Genomic DNA, 19,619 nt, shown 5'->3' on the forward strand with positions numbered 1-19,619 from the left:
AGTCCAGTTTTCTTTATGGGCTCTGACAGGATTAGAAGATCTGAGGATAAAGGTAAAGGTCTCCTCTGAATCATGTTGGTGAAGTGGCAGAGTTATTGGTCCTAAGCTGTGGGAAGAGGTAACTAGAGGTAACTTTGTAACTGGAATGCTCAGGCTATTTGGAAAATAAAACTAAATAATATTCAGTGGCAAGGCTTTCTTCAGATCTGAGAGGGGTTCTGCAGCTTCTAGACTAGTTACAGGTTCAGAATAGGAAATGGAAAACTCTGTTTTAGCTATTTTCCCATCAGTAGTTTTAAATAGTATGTGTTTTAGAATGCCAAATATTAGCTTTAAAAATTACTATCATAGTCTAAGTTTCACAGTTATAGGATGGGGAGGATTTAGAGAGAGAGACTTTATTCTGAGACAGCTATAAGGTTATCACTAACAATTTTATGTATACCTAAATGATCTCATCGAGTGAATTAGCTAATAATTTCTGCTTCATCGATGAATTTTAACTGCTCAGAACCAGTGTCAGACAGAAAAACTCACTACACAGATGGGAAGCTGAGGTAAGGGGCTAATTAGAGCAGCATTCTCCAGGGCTGCCTGCAAAAAGGAAAATATGTGCATTCATTTTGGAGAACAGCTCCTCTTAGCAGTTAATGCTCTGCTGTAAGATCTCACCCTGTGAGCTGTTGCAGTTTCTTCTGAGTCTATAAAACAGTGACAACGGCAGAACAAGAATTATCTCTCTGTAAGAGGGAGGGAGATTACTGTATTTACTGTATTCGCTGATACACATCAAGAGAAGAGAAGTGCAAGGTGGGAAGAAAGAGAGAGAGGCGGCTTTGTTCTTGCAGCAGTTTGCTCAACAAAGCCCAGACTGTTTCAGTGGTAGGGGATGCTGCATGTTTATTCCGAAAATTTATGGTTTAATTAATTTTGGGGTGAGATAGCGAACATGGTTCAGTGCCAGATCAGGTGAAATATGATCCTAGCATTTCAAGAATTCAAGCAGCTGAGGGGGTTGACTGAATGGCACCTGAAATCCAGTAAAAGCTACGACAATGGGAAGCCCTGGTATCTTAAAGGAAGATCTTTGGAGATTTTAAATACATCGAGCAGGGTGGCAGTGGGGAGGAGAGTGGGCTAGATTCATCCCAGTGCCTCATGAAAACATGCTGTTCTTTTCTCTTGCCTGCAGCTCTGCAACTGAGCTTGTCCTTCATGGAAAAACTTTGGAAAAGCACAAAGCCCATAGAGCACAAAAGCCACCAAAACACCAAATTGCAGGATGAAGGATTTAAAGGAAAAAATAAATAAACTTGAAGCTCCTTTTTATTTGCTTTCCAGTTTGAGGGGTGGTCATATTCAGTCATTATTCATAACTTTCTCTCTTTTGCCAAGAAGGTGGGAACATAATTCTGGCTTTTCTGTATAAAATATGGATATATACTTTTAAAGGCCAGACCTTCAGTCAGGGTATAGTGGAACCCTGAGGTTTACTCAACTATTGAAAAGCTGATTCTTACATCCCTTGTGCAAGTAACACTGTAGGAATATATTTTGTGTATGAACATGACAATATTTTACAGCTGAAGTACTCCATGGTTTCCACAGTTGTATTGGAGCATCTCATAGTACTTGCTCTGTTCTCTTCAGAACAGAGAGGTGATATTTTTCACTGTGTATTGATGAGGAACCATGTCACAAGACACAGAGGATTTTTGAATAGTAAAAATAAAGACCTCAGTCCATGTCTTCTGTGGTGTAAGGTACTTCTTTAAATACTGCACAGCTCTTCCATTTGGCCAAGCATGAGGAACCTGCAGTGATGGTGCTGACACAGGACTGACAGCCCCAAGTCAAGACCCCCAGCTTTTGCAGTGTGAATGTAGATGAGCCAAGAGAAGGAATTTAAATTGCTTTCCAGAAATTCTTTGCTCTCCAGAGGAAAGCAGGAGGAAATTAATAATGTGGGATTGCCTATAGCATCTCCCTTTATGCTGGAAGAGATCACTTAAGCAAGCCCCAGTACCTCATCTTCCTTGCACACTGATGCCTTCATTTTTATCAGTAACCACTTTCTCTCACAAAAACAGGCACTGCAGTCTGGCATCCCAGGCCTATCCTAAGGGAATGCTGATTTCTGTAGATGCTGTGGCCATCTGAGATGCCTCAGCTTTAATGGGCAGACTCAGAGCAGGGATGTTAAGAACTCAGCCTCTAGAGAGTCTGTTCTGCTATCCACAGAGCTTGTCCCAGCTAATGACCCACAATATTTGGCAAGCAGGAGAAAAAAAAGTAAATAAAAAAATATTTCCTTTCCCATCTCCTTGTGGATTTTCCCATAAGCTGGTTAAGTTACAGCTTCTGCTGCATCACACATGTACCTTTTCATTTTAATGTCTGGTTCTGACCTTTGCTCATGGCATTCAGTCTCCCATGCACACCCTACTTACTCTCTTTTTGTAATTTATGACACACACTGTACACCCATTTCCTTCTGCCCTTAACTCTCCTGCATGTGCTCTTGTTATCTCAGCTGCTCGATAGATTTGTCACATTCTAGCTAGCTTCCAAGCCTGTTCTCATAACCACCTCTCTCTCAGACAATATTCCACTATTTATGAGAGGCAATCTGTAAATTCACACAGCTTGCAGTGACTTCTCAGCCTATCCTACAGCCTTTTCTCTTGAGCAAGGGGGAGTGATGTTCGTGCCTTACTTGGCTTTTAGGGTGTATAGGATTCATCCACTTTTTGAGGCTGTCAGTCAGATGTCAGTGGTGACCCTTTCCAAATTGAAAAATCAGCCCTGGACACAACTCTTCCTTAAGGGTCTGTTCCTCCACTGGAGACAGGTAACATTTGGCTTTCTCTGGTTTCTCCTATTATCTGGAGTTATAAATGGGAACATTGCAGAAAATGCAGGCTCTAGTCAGCCTGTGAATCTTCAGAGAGAATTTATTCCTCCTCCATGCTGACTTTGTAGAAAACCATCACAATGCTCTAATTATTTCTACTGAACTTCAGTTTCTCACTTTTACACCAAACTCTTCCTATGCTTCCCTGAGCCAACAAATGCCTCAGACTGCTTCCTTCCTCATGGAAGAGACAGGACATGAAGAAGAGATCTGGAAATTTCTCAGCTCCTGCTGAAGGGCTGGGAAGAAGGATAAGGGACAGCCAGAAGAGATGTGGGGACACAGGGCTGCTGTGTGAGGACAGATAATGCAAGGTGGTCAGTCAATAATTACAGCAGATTAAAAGCAGCTCTCAGCTGAGCAGCAGTGGGGTTGAGCTGTAAGGAAGCAGGTGGGTCCTGCAGTGAGACCTCACCTTGGCTCATTTAGCAGTGAAGAAGCTGGAGAAAGTGGGAGTTTGCAAGTGGACTTCTGAGAGTCCCATTTCCCCTTTTCTCTTGGTCTTATGTCTCCTGGTAACACAACTGTGTTGATCTGAGTCCTCCACTGATGAACTTCCAGTTACGAGTCTTGTGAGTGATACAAAGGGTCTGATGAAGGAAACACAGCAGAGTCTCTTTGCTGCTAGACTCAGAAATCCCAGCCTGTGCTTTCTTCCTTCGTGGTCTCCTTTCTCCTCTCTCTGAGAGGACAAAACAGACAAAATTCTGAGTTACGCATCTGCCTTTCTACAACTGGCCAGGAAGGAATGAGGATCTGCACAATGGTTGTGTACCTCTGCTCTTGTTTATCCAGATGGCTTTTCTGTGGCAGAACTTATCTTAATGATGAATGCATTTTTCTCTTAGGACAGGATCCATTTCCTGGGATGCATCACCTGACTCTTTCTTCTCAGGTTGTTTCTCTGAGCATCTGGACAGCTGTCTCACATTTCTAATGTCTTTTGATATTCAGCTGAGGTTGACTGCAAGTTTTGAGGTGTGGGGGAGGAGTGAGAAAAAAGAGGAGGGAACTCCCAGAAGCAAATCAAGGTGTAAATATGTCTCCACTTCAACTGTAGGTGTAACTGGACCCTACAGAGTAGTACCCAAGGAAGCTTTGATCTTACTGCCTTAAGTCCCTAGGTGAACAAAGGTGAAGTGATATTGATATCAGAGGATAGAGGACCGAGCATGAAAGGTGGGCTGAGGCAGAGAATGGGGAAGACCAAACTGTTGTAGCCTTGCTGCAATGTATACATATCCCCAGTTTCCTTCAAGCTTCTGGACACCTTCTTATGTGGCTCAGCAGGCACTTTGCCTCATTTTCAGTGACAGTGCACTGCTGGCACATCTTCAATCTACTAGCCATCATAACCCCCAAAGTCCTTCTGGGGAAGGCTGCTGCTCAGCCAATTATTATTCCCAGATAATATCAATGCATGGGGTTATTCTGCTTTATAGGTACTTTTCCTTCCTCAGTCTTGTAAAGTTTCTGTCAATTCAATCCTCAAATTTCTCCATCTTACCCAAAAGTTCTGTGGTAGGAAACATCAACCATTACCCATAACTCAATATCACCTGCAAATATGATGGGGATATGTTCTGTGTCATCATCCATGTGAAAATATTGACCACAGTACAGATTCCAGGGATTGTCCTTTAGTTACCAGCCTCCATTGGTGGACACTAAGTCATTGAATGCTATTCTTTGAACTCAGCACTCCAGACAATTTTTTTACATAACAGCTTGATCATCTAGCCCATATTTCTTGAGCTTCATAACAATAATGCTGTGTCAGACTGTCTCCAAAGCTTCAATAAATCAATATTACATTCATTGCTCTCCCCTTGCCAACACAGTCACTTCACAAAGGCACAATTAGGTTGGTTGAACCTGATTTGTGCCTGGTAAATCCATGCTGAGAGTTCTGATTTCTTCTGATATCAGTTATAGGCCCCCCATTAACATATTTCTTAGAGGCAGCAAATTTAATCATTGTCACATCTCAAGGAGAACTTCTGGAAACCTCACTTCTCCTCCCCCAAAATAGTTGGAGCATCTAGATTTTGCTTGTGTTTCTCCCTATCCTACGTGGTGATCAATTAAGATATTTTGTGGAACAATATTTGTGGAACAAATTAAGATATTTTGCCTTTCAGCGGCCAGTTTAGTTGTCTGAACAGCATTCGATAAGTACCACTGAATGTAACCTTCCAAACTCCTTAAGAGGTTATAGATGAAGGTGCTAACTTCAATGTTGTTAAAATAAGACATTGTAATTCCTTCAAGAATATAATTCCCTGACTTCCTAAACACATTTAAAAGGCCATAGAGCGTAGAAGAATGAGGATTTAATGAACTTCACTGACAGCAGTGAAACGGACCTTTTCTGGTCCATTTCCTTGCTGGATGTGTTGATATTGTCAGGATTTATTTCAGAGCCTGAGAGCATCATATGGTGAGTCACATGGAAGAGGCAAAATTCCTCCTTCCCCGCCTCTCTCCAGCAGTGGTGATTCAGGTCTGACTGCTGGAACACCAGTTCTCCATTCGGTGAAGTCAAACTGATGACCTGACAACTGCTTCAGTGACCTTAAGCACTCTGCAATCGATGGAAAAAAGTTACATTTCTTGTAAAGGCTTGACACAAACAGAAAGATTATTTTAAATTCATCGATATAGAAAGGGTTAACTCAGGATTATTCTTTGGAGTCTATTCAAAGTAGAGAAGAGAATATATGCCAATACTCAAAGAGAGCATCACTTCCCTTAACACCTGGAATAAGCTAGAAAGGTATCTGTCCACTGGGATTATTACTGGGAGTCTTGCCTGTAGTTGACCATTATATTTCTAAGAAATAAAAAAAATCACATGGAAACTGATAAACATTCCACCACTATTAAGATTATTGTTTACCTTCTCTTACCGATAGCTCAGGGCAGTGGTTTCTCTGAACTTTCAAGCTACAAAGTGATTTGGAAAAGGCTGTTTTGATTAGCAAAGTAATCATGGAATGTGATTTACGGGTGCCTTCATATTTGCTGACTTGGAGAAGATTTCTTACCTTTATGCAAATGTATATTTGACTATATTTTCATTTGTTACAGTTAGTTTTAGTCAGGGCAGGAAAATCCAAGATGACTGACAGCACTTCCCAACTGAAAAGCTTAGAGGAAACCACATTACAAACAAATTGTATAATCAAAAAAATCACTCTCTGCAGAAGCTGTAGGCTGGATCACCAAACCTTCTACTGCACGGGTGGTCACTGCTCCCACTAAAGCCATATGGTGATAAAAAGACCATCTCAAAAAATAAGATGTTAGTTCCTCACCACAAACTCATATTTTCTCTGGTTGGATCTTGCACAGGGAGAGGAAGAAATGGATCCAGTATCTTCTGCTCCTACCGCAAGGCAACATGCAGTACTGTTGGTGAGCCAAGTGGCTTCATCCAAGGCCTTGCTTCAAGATTAAAACCAGATATATGTCAAAAATAACAGAGCCTATACCTATGCAGCCTCTGGAAGATGTGCTCATGTTCCAGATCTGGTTTGCAGAGCCAAGTCCCTGGAACCAGTTTCATCCACACTGTAGGAGCAGAGCACAGATGGGAACCAGCCATTTCTTCCCTGTACCCAAGTTTTTCGTCCGAACAGACAGAGCCAAAGGAGCAGCCATCATGTGGGCAGTGCAGACAGTGAGCAAGTTAAGCCCTCATCTGAATTTCTAGTCTCATCCGCTCAAGAGATTACAGGAAAAGCCAAAACCCACTCTGATATTTTTGCCAAGGGTGAAGGAAATCAATAGGCTGCAGTATAGGCTTACGCATGGAGACATACCAAGTGTGCTTGGATGCATGGTTCCCAAATTAAACAGGGGAAACAAACAGGTCTCTGTTGCAAGTCTGAAAGCTGTTTGCAACATGCTTCTCACTGTGCTTGTCAAATTGCCCTGGCTGACAGGAACAGCAGTCCCTTACCCTCATCCTTGCCACCCTGTTCTTCTCAGAGAAGGCAGAATCGATAAATGTGTCCTACTCAGGGCTGCTTGTCCCCATGCTGCAGAAAGGACAGTTCTTGCAGCCTGTCCCTAACTCCCTCAGCTGGCTAGCAATGAAGCTGATGCTCTGGGATTAGGCAAGACTTCAGAGGTTTTCATGGTAGTGGTAAGGGGAAACTAGGGCATCCTTCTTTCTATGGAGCCATAGCAAATGTAGATGCTTTCTACCACAGGAGAAACCCAGCCCATAGCATGCAGGTTAGGAGTGCAAAACCAATTAACTATGTTATTCACAGTGGTCTAGGAGCAGAAGCAGCCAGTAAATTCCTCCTTGTGAGGAGGAAAACTGCAACAAGAATCAATTCCTGTTGAGAGTTAGAGAAAATTAAAAAAAAAAAAAAGAAAAGAAAAAAACCAAAACCAAATAAAAACCCCAAAATTAAACTGCTCAAAGAAATGGAGAGGAAGAAGAGGAAAAAGCTGCTAGTTTTTGCAGTTTCCCACTCAGAAGAGGAGCTGACATATTAAAACTGGCAACATTTCACTGTCCCCTTAAAAGGCTACATTATCCTTCCAGGCTAGGAAAAATATAAAAGGCTATGTGTAACAGCACCCTCTGGTGAATCCTGTCACAAAAGTATCCCTGTCCCTATAGATGGAAAGGGGCATATTGCCACAAACCATTCCAGAAGGCGGCTATGAGTGTAGGTGACACTTTGGAGATAAGGGGGAACATAGAAAAGAATAGACACTACTGTCTAGAAGGAAAGAGCACAGATCCATTTGATCCTGCCAAGAATCCCCAGCTGCGATGGCCTCCTGTGAAACAGCTGCTGAGGCATCTCCTATTCAAACCACTCAGTCTCCTGCCTTGGAGAGAGAGGATATACTAATATTTCCAAATAACTGGCTTGCTCCCTCTTTCCTTCTTGGCCTTCTGCTTCCCAGCCCTTGAACTTAAGAGACTACCCAGGTAGAAGGAGGGGAGCATGCAGCACGATGCATTCAGCTGGAGAATCCTTTCCACAGACTGAGACATGGCTGGAATTACCCAGAGCTAATTTAGGCTCTGGTGAATGCAAAGTGTGTGCCAGCAGGGGAAGAGCTCATGGAGTTTGCCACCCAAGGTGGATTAAACCAGCTTGGAAAGTTTCGTGAGAGAAAGCATTTCTTTGAGACAGGCTGAGTGGCTGGCTGGTAATTCAACCATGAGAAGATCTGGCCTGTATGCAAGTCTGCAAATAATATATACGCTTACTCATGCATTTCCATCTGAGAGGAGAGAAGAAAGTGGAGAATGAGGGCAGCTCAGCACAGGAACAACATTTCCAGCTGTAGAAAAATGTTCTGACTGCATACCCATATCCTGCACTTTCAAAAGGTATTTTAAGGCCACCAAAAATGTGTAGTATGGGAAACGGCAACAAGCCCAATCCCTCATTCAAAGAGCCTCTCCCAGTTGCTTCTGCTGAGGCACCATCGTCCAGAAGCAGCAGATTTAGCCTGCAAATGCAGGTCTGTTCTGCCATTGCTGGGTTATTGTCAGGGTGCTTGACCCTGGCTCCTCCATGCCCCCCCTTGCAGGCTGTAACAAGGGCTCTGCCCATCTACTGCCATGCAGAGCAGTAACACAGTCATCTTTGCTTGGACTACTCCTCATGGGGGCACAAGGACCCACATTAGGGCAGCAAGTCTGAGTTTGACCTTTCTCTTCGAGACCACTTTATATCTTGTCCCGTGCCTTTTGGTGTGCAAACTGTGCGTGGCCAGTAAGTCCACAGGCTCAGTTGTGCCCTTAATCCCTGTGGTTGACATAGCTTTAGAGCCCAGGCTTTGGCACCATCATTCTTGAAACTTTCTTGGTTTTTTCTGCCCACTGTTGCTTCTGGAATTTCTCCTCAGCACAGACTAATTCTCTTTGAATGAAGACAACTCCTTAGGCTAGGAGGACAGAAAAAATAACACCCTAGTAGATAATGATCTGGTGTCTCAGAGAGGCACACAGAAACCCGAGTGGCTTAGTGGCTAACAGATCAGGATTTGGATCTGACAAGCTGGCTCTCCTGATAGATGCACAGTGTGCAGGGACAGAGGTCCATGAGTAGTGGCACCAGGAGGCTCAAGGAGTGGACATTCTTAGTGACCTGATGCCTGCCTCCTCTTCTGCCAGCCTCCAGCTGGAGCACAGCAGGCACCTCACACTGTTTGTCAGGTACTTTTCTGGAGAAGTATAACGGGTGGTCTTTCAGGGACCTTTCTTCCCTTAAATTTCTTCTGCTTCTGTAACCATGTGGTTTTCCTAGATCTGTAGTCCTTTTTCTGGAGAAAGGGCTTTTACTTTCTCTGAGTGTAGGCTTAGTCTTGTCTGTACTGAGGGAGACAGCAGGAACAGTGTCCAGAATAGGAAGAGATCCACAACTTATCTCGGAGAGAAATTTATTTCCAGTCCCAAGGAAAAAGGGAGAACACGAAGGTTGTCTTTTATTTCGGGGGGCTTTCAGAGACTACAGTGAAAATCAAAAGGTCACTTGTTGTGAGTGCTATGCACAAAGAGAAGGTCCTTCCACTATGAGTTAGAACCAAATAGGAAACAAGTTCAGAAGGAAAAAGTCTTATGGAGAGCCCTCCAGGAGGTCAGGGAAAGAAGCAGAAAAAGCAACTTGCTTCCTTGATTCTCGATGTGATTTATCTCAAGGGTCATCTCTTCCATAATATCTCATTTTTCCCCAATGCATATTCCTAACTGTAAATGTTTCTGTTACTTGCTGAAAGATTCATGCTTTCTCAAAAGCTTGTTGTGCTTGGCAAAAAACATCTAATGGCAGAAAACTCATCACTTACTCCTGATTGCTGTAAAAGCAGCTTGTGTGTGTACATCTGTCAACAGAGTCAAGGAACAAGCAGCACATTCAATTTCCCACTTTTTTTTTTCAGTTTCTCCTCTCAAACAGGTCTTCCAGATCAGATCATATTGCCATCTTTTTCCAGTCTCTGTCTTTCAAAACATGAGCAGAGGCATATTAGTAGCATATTGGTCAGCTTTAGTGGCAGAGGATTGGAACTAGATGATCTTTAAAGTCTCTTCCAACCCAAACCATTATGTGATTCAATGGTTTTTCCTTGATTCACTGCACAGGACAGCAAGTAGAGCCACAGGAGATCACTTATTTGTTTTTAGCATTTTCTTCCCTTATACCTGCAGAAAGAGTAGGTGTGTTCAACTGAGATACCTACAACGATGCTAAGGTGGTTTGCAAAATCCTGTGGTTGACTTGATAACTGTTCTCTATTCAACTAAGTACACTGATGAGTCATGCAGAAATGCCGAAGGGTAGATAATATGGAGACTAAATTTGTTCTTTGAAGAGCCTGACTCCATCTGTGAAGAGAGGACTAGCTAAAGCCAAACCCCTCCCATACCCAACAAAGAAAGTTCCCCACTGAGCCGTATCTAAAAGTAGGTGGTATATACCACTAACAAAGCCTCTCTCATCTTCTGCTAACTCCAGCCAGCTGCCAGACAAGCCCTAGTGAAAAGAAAGCTTGCTTTCTAGCTTTGCCTGCTTTTATAGATACCCCACTTGCCTAGTCTCACCTCCCTCACATCCCTGCTCCCCTCTGTTTTTAATCAGCCTGCCATTTAAATCACCTGAGATACAATTAACCAGGAAAGTCCACTAAAAATTCATTACAGAGAGAAGTTCCCTATCTCCAGTTTTGATCTTACACAAGCACATCACTGAACCTCCAACCAAAATGTCCAGCTACAGAACCATTTGTCCTGGAAAACTATGAAACTGAGGTTTGTGTTAACAGCACTTTCCTAGGTGGGAGAAACCCTCTGTCCTACATGAAATGAGACACGATCAATGACTACATGTTCCAACTCTCAGCGGGATAATTCACAGGCACAGAGATTCAGTTCAGTCTGAGAAAGAAAGCAAAAAACTCCATTATAAATCAATAGAAAATTAACTAGCCCTCTGCAGTTTACACATCACAATTTCTAGCTGAACACTTGAGCATTTACTATTCCAAACCAGCTACATCCTTTTAAGCTCAGAATTCCTCATAGAGGTATCGAGCTTGTAGACTTTTCTACCCAATTTTTATTCATGGAGGGGGAAGTTGAGGAACAAAGAGGTGAGAAATAGATCTAGGAACAGATCCCTGCTAATGTGTTAACCAGCATACAAGCTATCAGACAGTATTTTCTCCTCTGTTTGTTTTCCTTTGGGTAAATTAAAATATTTTTTGCAAGTAATCAATGAAAGAAAAAAAAACAAACCCCAAACCTAAGAAAACACAGCCTCAAACTCCACTGTGTTACAATACCTAGGACGGTTCCTTCCGCCAGAGAAGGGTTTTATTGAAGCTGGCATAACTCTGCTGGTGCTGTGCAAGAGAAGTCTTTTTCTGGGCCATTTGCCTCCATTTGGTAGGAGGGAATTACATCAGCGTCAGTCACCCATATCCATTTCCATACTCCACATGACAGAGCTACATGCCATTTTCTTCCTTATGGTTATGCTTTATTTCTATTACATCAGTGCCTGGAGGCCTTGGGATAGACCGGGTCTCTATTGTATTCACTGCTGAATTTATGCAATGACATACATCATGGCAGCAAAAAAGTTCCTGGAGCACAGTATGCTGTGAGCTGGAAAGGCATTTGGGGTAATAAAAAAAGGGAAGGTAATGATAACATATTCTCAACCAAAGCATAGTGAAATCATTGTAAATTCCAGGATAGGTAGGTGATTTAGCTTCAGTGATGCATCACTGCAGAAAACAACCTCGATGTAAGTGTCATAAAACTTGGCACAGCATCAAACCCACACGCAGTAAACCGACAGGGCCAAAGTGTTTCGACGAATCCTCCCCAGGCCCTTCCTTCCCTTCCAAGGTTTTTCCTCACCAACTCCCTATTGTTTAAACTGTGTTTGAACATCATAACTGTGCTAGGGGTGGGACACTGTAGGGTTAGGACAAAGTTTATTGTAAATTTTTATTATTTTCTCTTTTTGTGGTTTTTTGTTGTTTTTTTTTCTTTGTTTTCCTTTTTTTTTTCCCAGTTTCTCTGTTTCCTGGCTCCTGTGTCTTGAAATCACACCCTTGATGTAACTTCATTGTGGTTCATTTTTCTTGTGGTCTAATTAAATCTGGCTCCAGACAGCTATATGTTAGCAAAAACAGGAGGAGGAGGAGGTAGGAATCCAGAGATCTAGGAATTATCAGGAATGTCATGGCCTGAAAAGTGAAAAATCAAAGTGGGGGTAAAGTAGCCTGTGGAAAATGAAGGAAGAAAATGAAGCCGATAAATTCCCTGAACAGTGTAAAGGCAACTGAGTTGCTTATCAGAGTATTGATAATCCAGGACAGATTTGGGTGTGGTGGAGAAATGTGAGTTCCTCAAGCCTGGAACACAACAGCTGTATACAAGGTCCCAGATGAGTCCTTGCCATAATGTCTTTGACATTAACAGAATTACATCAAAGATGTAAATCCCAATGGATAGACATCAAATTAAGTGCTGTGTGCTTATGAGGTGAAGGTTTGTTTAGCAACGGAGCAGGGGTAGGGTCCAAAAGGGAGAATTTGAGGGCCATTTCAAGGACTGAATCTTTCTAAAGCAGTACAGTGGTAGTTCAAGCAGCTGCTGAGGTGAAAGGAAAGGAGGTCATTCTGAGATAAAGCCTCCACTTGATTTTGGGCACTGGTTCATAATCCTCTTGTTTCTGGCTGTGAAAGTTCCAAACCCCATCTGTACAGGAGTGCTGTAAAAACCTCATTTATCTAATTAAGCAGAATTTTAATGTAGGTTTTCTTTGTCATGAATCTTTCTTTTTCATTGAATCTTTTTGATTTTTTAAATGTTCAGATCTTTCCTCAAGTGTCAGTAACTGCTTGACTTCCAAAAATTGGACTCCTAAGAGAACATAGCATTTAGATAGAGTACAGCAGGCGAGAGGCAGAAAAGCAATGTATTATGTTGCATGTATGGCTGAACCTCTTTGAATCAAGAGCTGTTTGAATCAAGAGCTGTTTGAATCAAGCTGTTATTTGTAAGATGCAAATCCACTTATCGTGTGCTGCTGGACACGCCTGCACTGTGATGATTTCCACGTGCTGCAGTAACTAGCATCCCACTCCTAGCGTGGTGAAATAATGGGGGCAACCTGTATTGACCTGAGAGATGTAGGACCCGTGATGGCTAAGAATGGACCAAAAAGTCTCTGCTTCCCTCCCTGTGGTGAAAATAAGATGAAGAAGGGATTGAAATGCTGAAGTGAGGTTTGAGACGCTTCTGTGCAATTCTCTGTCCTCAGTGTCTGATACTGGTAAGGACTTCAATGGGACATCTCTCACGTGGGTGAATATTTCTGCTTCTTCGAGCCTGTCATTATTAATATATATTTATATCCCATTAGCTTCTAGGTGAGCTAATACAAGAAGAAATAAAATGGTAACTATCACAGAGTCAGACCTACAATCCATGATCCTTCATCCTCTCTCAGAGAGTGGAAGGAGAAGAGCATAAGAAACAGAGTCTACCTGAGCAATTTGTTCCTTGGGATCTCCTCTCAGACACCACAGTTGGCAGTTCAGGGATTTCTGAGGTGCATCTTGAGACTGTTGATTACACCTCTTGTTTTTCACAAATATCTCTACCATCAGCCAGGAGAGTAATAGCACAGTTGTAAAAATATGGTGCATTTTTGGTCTGTGTTGTTGCCTGTGATCCTGTGATGTCTGGTAAAGCTGTTACAGATATTGGGTACTTGTAGGGGAAATTCACCTCAACTTGAATATCTGAAATTTGGTTTTCTAGAGTTGAGCCAGTCACTTTAGACTGCTTTTATAGGGAAAAGGGAGGAGATGAAAAATGGGGAGAGAAACTGGTGTCTTCAACCTTTCACATATGTCTGAGACACGTAGCCCAAGATGAGATGAATTGCTCCCTGAGGGTGCATATCTATCTCTGTAGAAAATAGCCTTCAAAGTTGATGCCAGTGAAACCAGGTTGTTCAGTACTAATGAAAACAGGTATTTCTTCACCATGCATAGCTGAGCCAGCATCACTGCCACAGGTTGCTTACCTGGGTTAAAACTCTTACTAGGAAGTTTTAGGAAGAAAATACTTTTTCTGAAACACCAGTTGTGACTCAGCAAAAGCCACAGAGGGCTTGAGGCAGGAAGGGTACTCTGAGGAAGGTTCACAACATATTTGCAGTGTCTTTAATGTCATCTGCTGGTCATGGGCACAACTGACTTGTAGTCTAACCCTGACATTGGTGTTCTTTTGTTCATATCTGGAAGCTTAAGGAGGGACATAAGGATTCTGTCCCACAGCCCTGAGCAGGAATTACTTCCTTATCAATTCCAATATATTAAAAATTGGGTTTCTTTTCTAATTTTGCAGGAAAAGGGCAAATATAATTTCCCATGTGGTAGGGTCTACTGTTGATTTTCTTTATTTATTTTTAGAGGGAAGGACAGGAGGAATGAAAAGACTTTTGTCTGACTGTTTTCTGAAGAGAAAAAGAAAGCAAAAGAAAAGAAAAAAAATCAGCCAACTGCTCTGAATTCTGGGAATTCCAGTGCTACTGTCTTGGATCTCGGGAAAACATGGGGAATCCCTGCCATTCAGGGAAATCCCCCACTTCAGAGCAGTTTCCTGGTGCCACTGAGGATGCCTGGAGCATACAGAGCTGCCAAGAGCTCAGCTGCTTCCCAGCAAAATGTTGATGAGGCCAGAGAAATAGGAGTGTTTCTGACTGCTCAGAGGACTTCAGATGAAGTAAGACACTCCCAGAATGTTCTCAACCAAGGAACAGTGTCTCCTTCCCTGCCCCAGTTACACTAGAGAAGACAGGCAAACAGTAGGAGGAAATATGAGTCCCAGGAAAGGGGAGGAACTTTTGTTGGGGTTAAGTCAGGAGTAGGACCTTCATCAGTTGAGTTCCAATACAGTACCTTGTCCACTGTTCCTCTCTGCTTCATCAGAACAGATTTGTAGTTCACTTAAGGCAAAAAGGGGCAACATTTTCCCTTTGAAAACCTTTCCAGTGAGTCATGTTGCATTTCTGCTCCCAACACCTTTCATTAGTTCTCTGTTTTTAATTTTAAGATCTGTTTTATTATCACTATTCTTCCATCACTATTTTCTTTTATTTTTTTTTTCCATGCTACCTTGCATGACTCCATTCACTGAGGCAACCTCCAAACCTCTCCTGTAACATTAGCCCATAAAATAATTTCCCTTGTGGGGAAACTGGGAACATTCAGTTACTCAAGTTGAAAAAAGTACCACCAACAAACCAGTGGGAACTGCATAGATTTTTTTTCTTCCTTTTGTTGTTTTCTTTCCCCTTGGGCTGGTTAGTTCTGTTGATGTAGAATTGTCCAGTGTTTACTTTTTTAACAGAAGATTGGTTGTTTGCTCTTCATCAGCACCAGTTTGGAATCCAGCTCTCTTGATGCCATGGATCCTCAGTCATCACAGCAACGTTTGTTCTGATGATGCTTATAGCTTGCAGTTTAGACTGACAGTGGAGCTACACAAGGCTGGTTAGGAGATGCAAAGTGTCATGTAAGTGTCATGTAAGCAGCATTGTGCTGAGTTGAAGAAACAGGTGCTAGAAGATATCCAGAAGAGCAAACTCCTTACCAAAGTAAGGTTTGACAGCTCTTAGGAAAAGAGAAGGGCAAAGTTTAACCCAGACTTCTACTTATTGCCTTACAAATGAGATATGCATATCATTAAAAACAATTTTGCATCTTTGGAAGTCATTTGTGGTACAGAAGGGAAGGGGGAATATAAAATTTGTTATTAGGCAAAGGACTGACATCTTGGAAAAAAGGTGTTCTCTTCACATGCAAGGCACTGGCTCAGCCGTGTTTCATGGAGAATTTCTCTTAGGCTAATGTGAAAGGACTGTTCAGGTTCTGTAGTGCATGTTGATTTTGGCTTCCGTACTGAGATGGTTGGCTAGCTTGGGTCAATGTCTTCAGAGCTGGCATCCTTCGAGTTTTCTACTTGATTTTCTGGATGTGTCTTTACTGTCTGCTAACGGTGGCCTCAAGACTGTGCTTGCTTCCTGCCCACATGCTAAGGCTTTGGCTATGGCCTCTTGCATAGCTGGAAAGCATCCTTTCAGGTAGATTTCACCCTGCCAGCTGTATGGAACAGGACTCAGCATGCCCACGGAGACAGTCTTCAGGTAGGCTGGAGGTATCTGTGAGGCAGTCCAGGGTTCAGGGCGTGGGGGGGACTCAGAGCAGAGTAGGCACTGTGACTAGTTTCTCTCTTCAAGGGTTGAGAGGCCTGAAAAGGTGGTGATTTTGTCCCAGAGTGAGAGAGGCATTCATGCAAAGTAATAAACACTTGTAGAGGGTCTCTTGACAGCGAGTTTACTTGTCAGGCCATTCCTGAGAAATGTGATGGCTTTTATGAAATAGTGGCCCAGACCACAGACAGTTAAAATTACGTTGTCAAGGGATCATCTTTAAAATGTCAGCTTCCCCATGAACTCAAGGGAGAGGAAAAGTGCTTCTGAAAGTCCCACTCACCTTCAGCTTGTTCCTTGAGTGCAAGTGGGCTCATGATCTTCTAACTAGAAAACTCTTCTCATGTATTTCTGTACAAGACACCTAAAGCCAGAATGATATATCAGTCCAAGTCACTGGTATCTGTTAGAGACAAAGCACAGTACTGTGGAGGTGGAGGGATGTTGGCCTTTTTCCGTGCCCAGCTGAGACAAATCATCTATTTCTTCAGGAAACCATTGTCTGGTTGCAAGAATTTTGTGCATTGCATGAAGACAAAAATCTTTTTGGCAAAAAAATATTTTTCTTAGTGTGACTGTACTACATTGAACCCAGTTCATCCTATATTTCGGAGATATTGTGAAATAAATAATAAAGGTGTAATTCTAGCAGCCTTGACATGATTTTCAGCACTCATACCTTGTCTGTCATCTTCGTTGCACTATGAAATATACCCTTCACAAATTACTCAAAGAACTGCACGTTCCCTATGCACTCAGTGATCTCCTCTGGCACTTCGCTGTTCAAGAGTTTATTAAAAAAATCCATCTGGGATGTTGAAAATACCTCCTTCCATCTTTCTGGACTGCCTTGCGATGTCTGTACCCCTCTGACCATTTTTGACTGTACATATTGGAAATTAATAGATTGAGTTGTTCAGATCTTTTCAGATCTGTTAACTCAGTAACATCATAAATTTTGTGATTTAAAAACACGAGGTGTTACCTCTTGTTGGACAAAAATTCAGCATCTCTCTGGGATTCTGTGCCATGAACCTGCTGATCCAAAGAATCCTGTAAAATAGAGAGGTATAGTAACTTTATATGATGATAAAAAAAGGATTTTTAAATTTAGGGAGGTTCAAGTGGGTGCCTCTTGTCCAGTTCCAGATTTTAGAGATGACTATAAGCAGTGTCTCACCTTTGCATGGGGTGGGATGAACAGTGGCTGCCAGGAAGCATGCAAAGTCCAACAACCACTGTGGCCAATAAGATGAGGATAACTCCCGAAGGACAGGTCCACTGATGGCTTCCAATTGTGATAACCTGGTCAGAGCTTCCCATTGCTAATGACTGGATGTCCAGAGGAAATGAGGAAGAGTTTCTCTGTACATGTTGCATTTCCTGTATCCTTAAACTAATTCTTACTTTAGGCCTCTTGTAGGTAGGGTTCTGGCTGACTGAAGAAGGATGCTCTTATGTTCATCAACACTGTGCTTTTCTACACCTAAACATAGCCTGACCTTCGGAGCTGGGACATATACTACCACTTCTAGGTGCCTGTGTGTGACAAGACAGGTACTGATATTCTGCTGCTAGAATGCTTGGATTATCCATAGTTGACTGAAACCTATGTCCAGGTCTTTTGTAGTTCTTTATCTTTTTAGTTTGTAGTTTATGTTTGGCCATGTAAAGGATGGCATTATAAGAAATCCATGAGGGCAGTAAAACCATAAATCCTATTGTCAATGTTCCTGTTCCTCATAAAGCAATATCCACACATAATCCTCTTGTAGCTCATTCCCATCAATGCATTGTTCAGTGCTGGCAGAACCAAATCCCTCTAAGGATATTTCTACAGAGTGAATCGTGACAATAATCCAGATTTATGCTTCTTAATTACTTACAGCCAATAGGGCATGTGACCACATTTGCCATACTTGCTGAGATGTCTCCAAAGCTTGCGTTGGGCCAAGCTGTCCAAGGCTGATTTGTGTTTTTTTTTCCCTTCACCAGACCTCACTCAGGCAACACTCCCAAAGACTTCAAGACAAGAGCTTCCCCTTGTTCCTGATTTTCATTAATCAAGCTAAAATCAGATACAGACCAAAGGCAGTTTCCACGCTTATAGAAGGAATGAAAATTAGGGAAAGAGATAAGAACTTCTGTGTTGTATTGTGCTAAATTCCAGTTTATTTGCATTCACTACCTTTTAATTGCAATCCTTAAATGATCTAAAACATCACAGGAACTGGAATTCATAGATGTCTGCATTCTTATGAACATATGATCCTCTCTTACAAAATCCCTCCCACCCTCTGAACATCCACCCATACTTAAAAGTAAAATGTAAATGCTGGGGCCAAGGAATTACACCAAAAATTTGGCAAAATTCAGAATTTTCATCCTACAGCAAATCCTGACATTTCAATGTTTGTTTTCATCCCACAATGGAACAAAGATCTGAAATGTCAAGACTTTTTCTTTGGGTGAAAATTTGGGGAAAAAAACCAAAAAAACTTTTTTTTCCCAGGAAAGTCAAAACATTTTGCCTGACATTTTCAAACAAAACAAAATATTTCAACATTCCTGAAATCAAAATGTTTTCTTGTGGTATGTCAAAATGACCCTAAAATGTTCTATTTCAAGTCTGTGTTCAAACTGTGCTTTCCCCTTGTCTTAAGACTTTCTGGGATATGTAGTTTGGAAGTTTGCTGTTTGCAGTCTCCATGTCTGCATTGTGTGAAAACTCTGAAAACGCATATAGATAATCATCCTTGCACAAGGCAAAAAGAGAAACATCTGCATTGCATTATAAAAAAGAGTGCCCCATCTACCAAGAAAACATCCTGAACTGTAATCCTGAACTGTAATTGGAAAGTAATTCCTTACTGTGCTCATCTGACTCAAAATGTTTTGGGCCAATTCAGAAATAAAATATTCTGTTTCAGGTCACTGATTTGTTTTGGGGTTTTTTTTCCAGTGTATATGGATTTTCCTCCAATTCACTTATTATTGTAACAGAATAGCAATATTTCTGCAAAGACTGGTTTCCCCTTAAGCTTTTAGTTAAAAGCGGGATGTATGCTTAGGTCTAGGGAGGAAGGGAAAGTTGGGAATCCTGGTATTTTCTTGATGCTTAGAACAGGAGGCAGGTTTTTAGGTTGCTTCTGGTCTTGGCATTTCCAGTAGGAAACCTAAGGCAATTTGTTGATGGTCTAGTTTTTTATCCTGCTTGAGCCCACCTACAAGGGGAGCCTGGGATAAGTCCCACTTGATGGCTGATACGTCTAAAAATATGTGGATCTACTTCTAAGGAGGCTTCTCACTATCATGTATGAAGGTTGTAGTAGCATAAGAACTCCAATCTGGGCTTGAAGGTTCTAGGCTTAGGACTGAGCAGTTTTACTTTCCCTTTGTGACAGCAGTCAGACACTCACCACTTCTGCTCA

Source organism: Manacus vitellinus, unplaced genomic scaffold, assembly GCF_001715985.3.
Source record: "Manacus vitellinus isolate BGI_N305 unplaced genomic scaffold, ASM171598v3 scaffold_22_pilon, whole genome shotgun sequence".
Taxonomy (NCBI): Eukaryota; Metazoa; Chordata; class Aves; order Passeriformes; family Pipridae; genus Manacus; species Manacus vitellinus.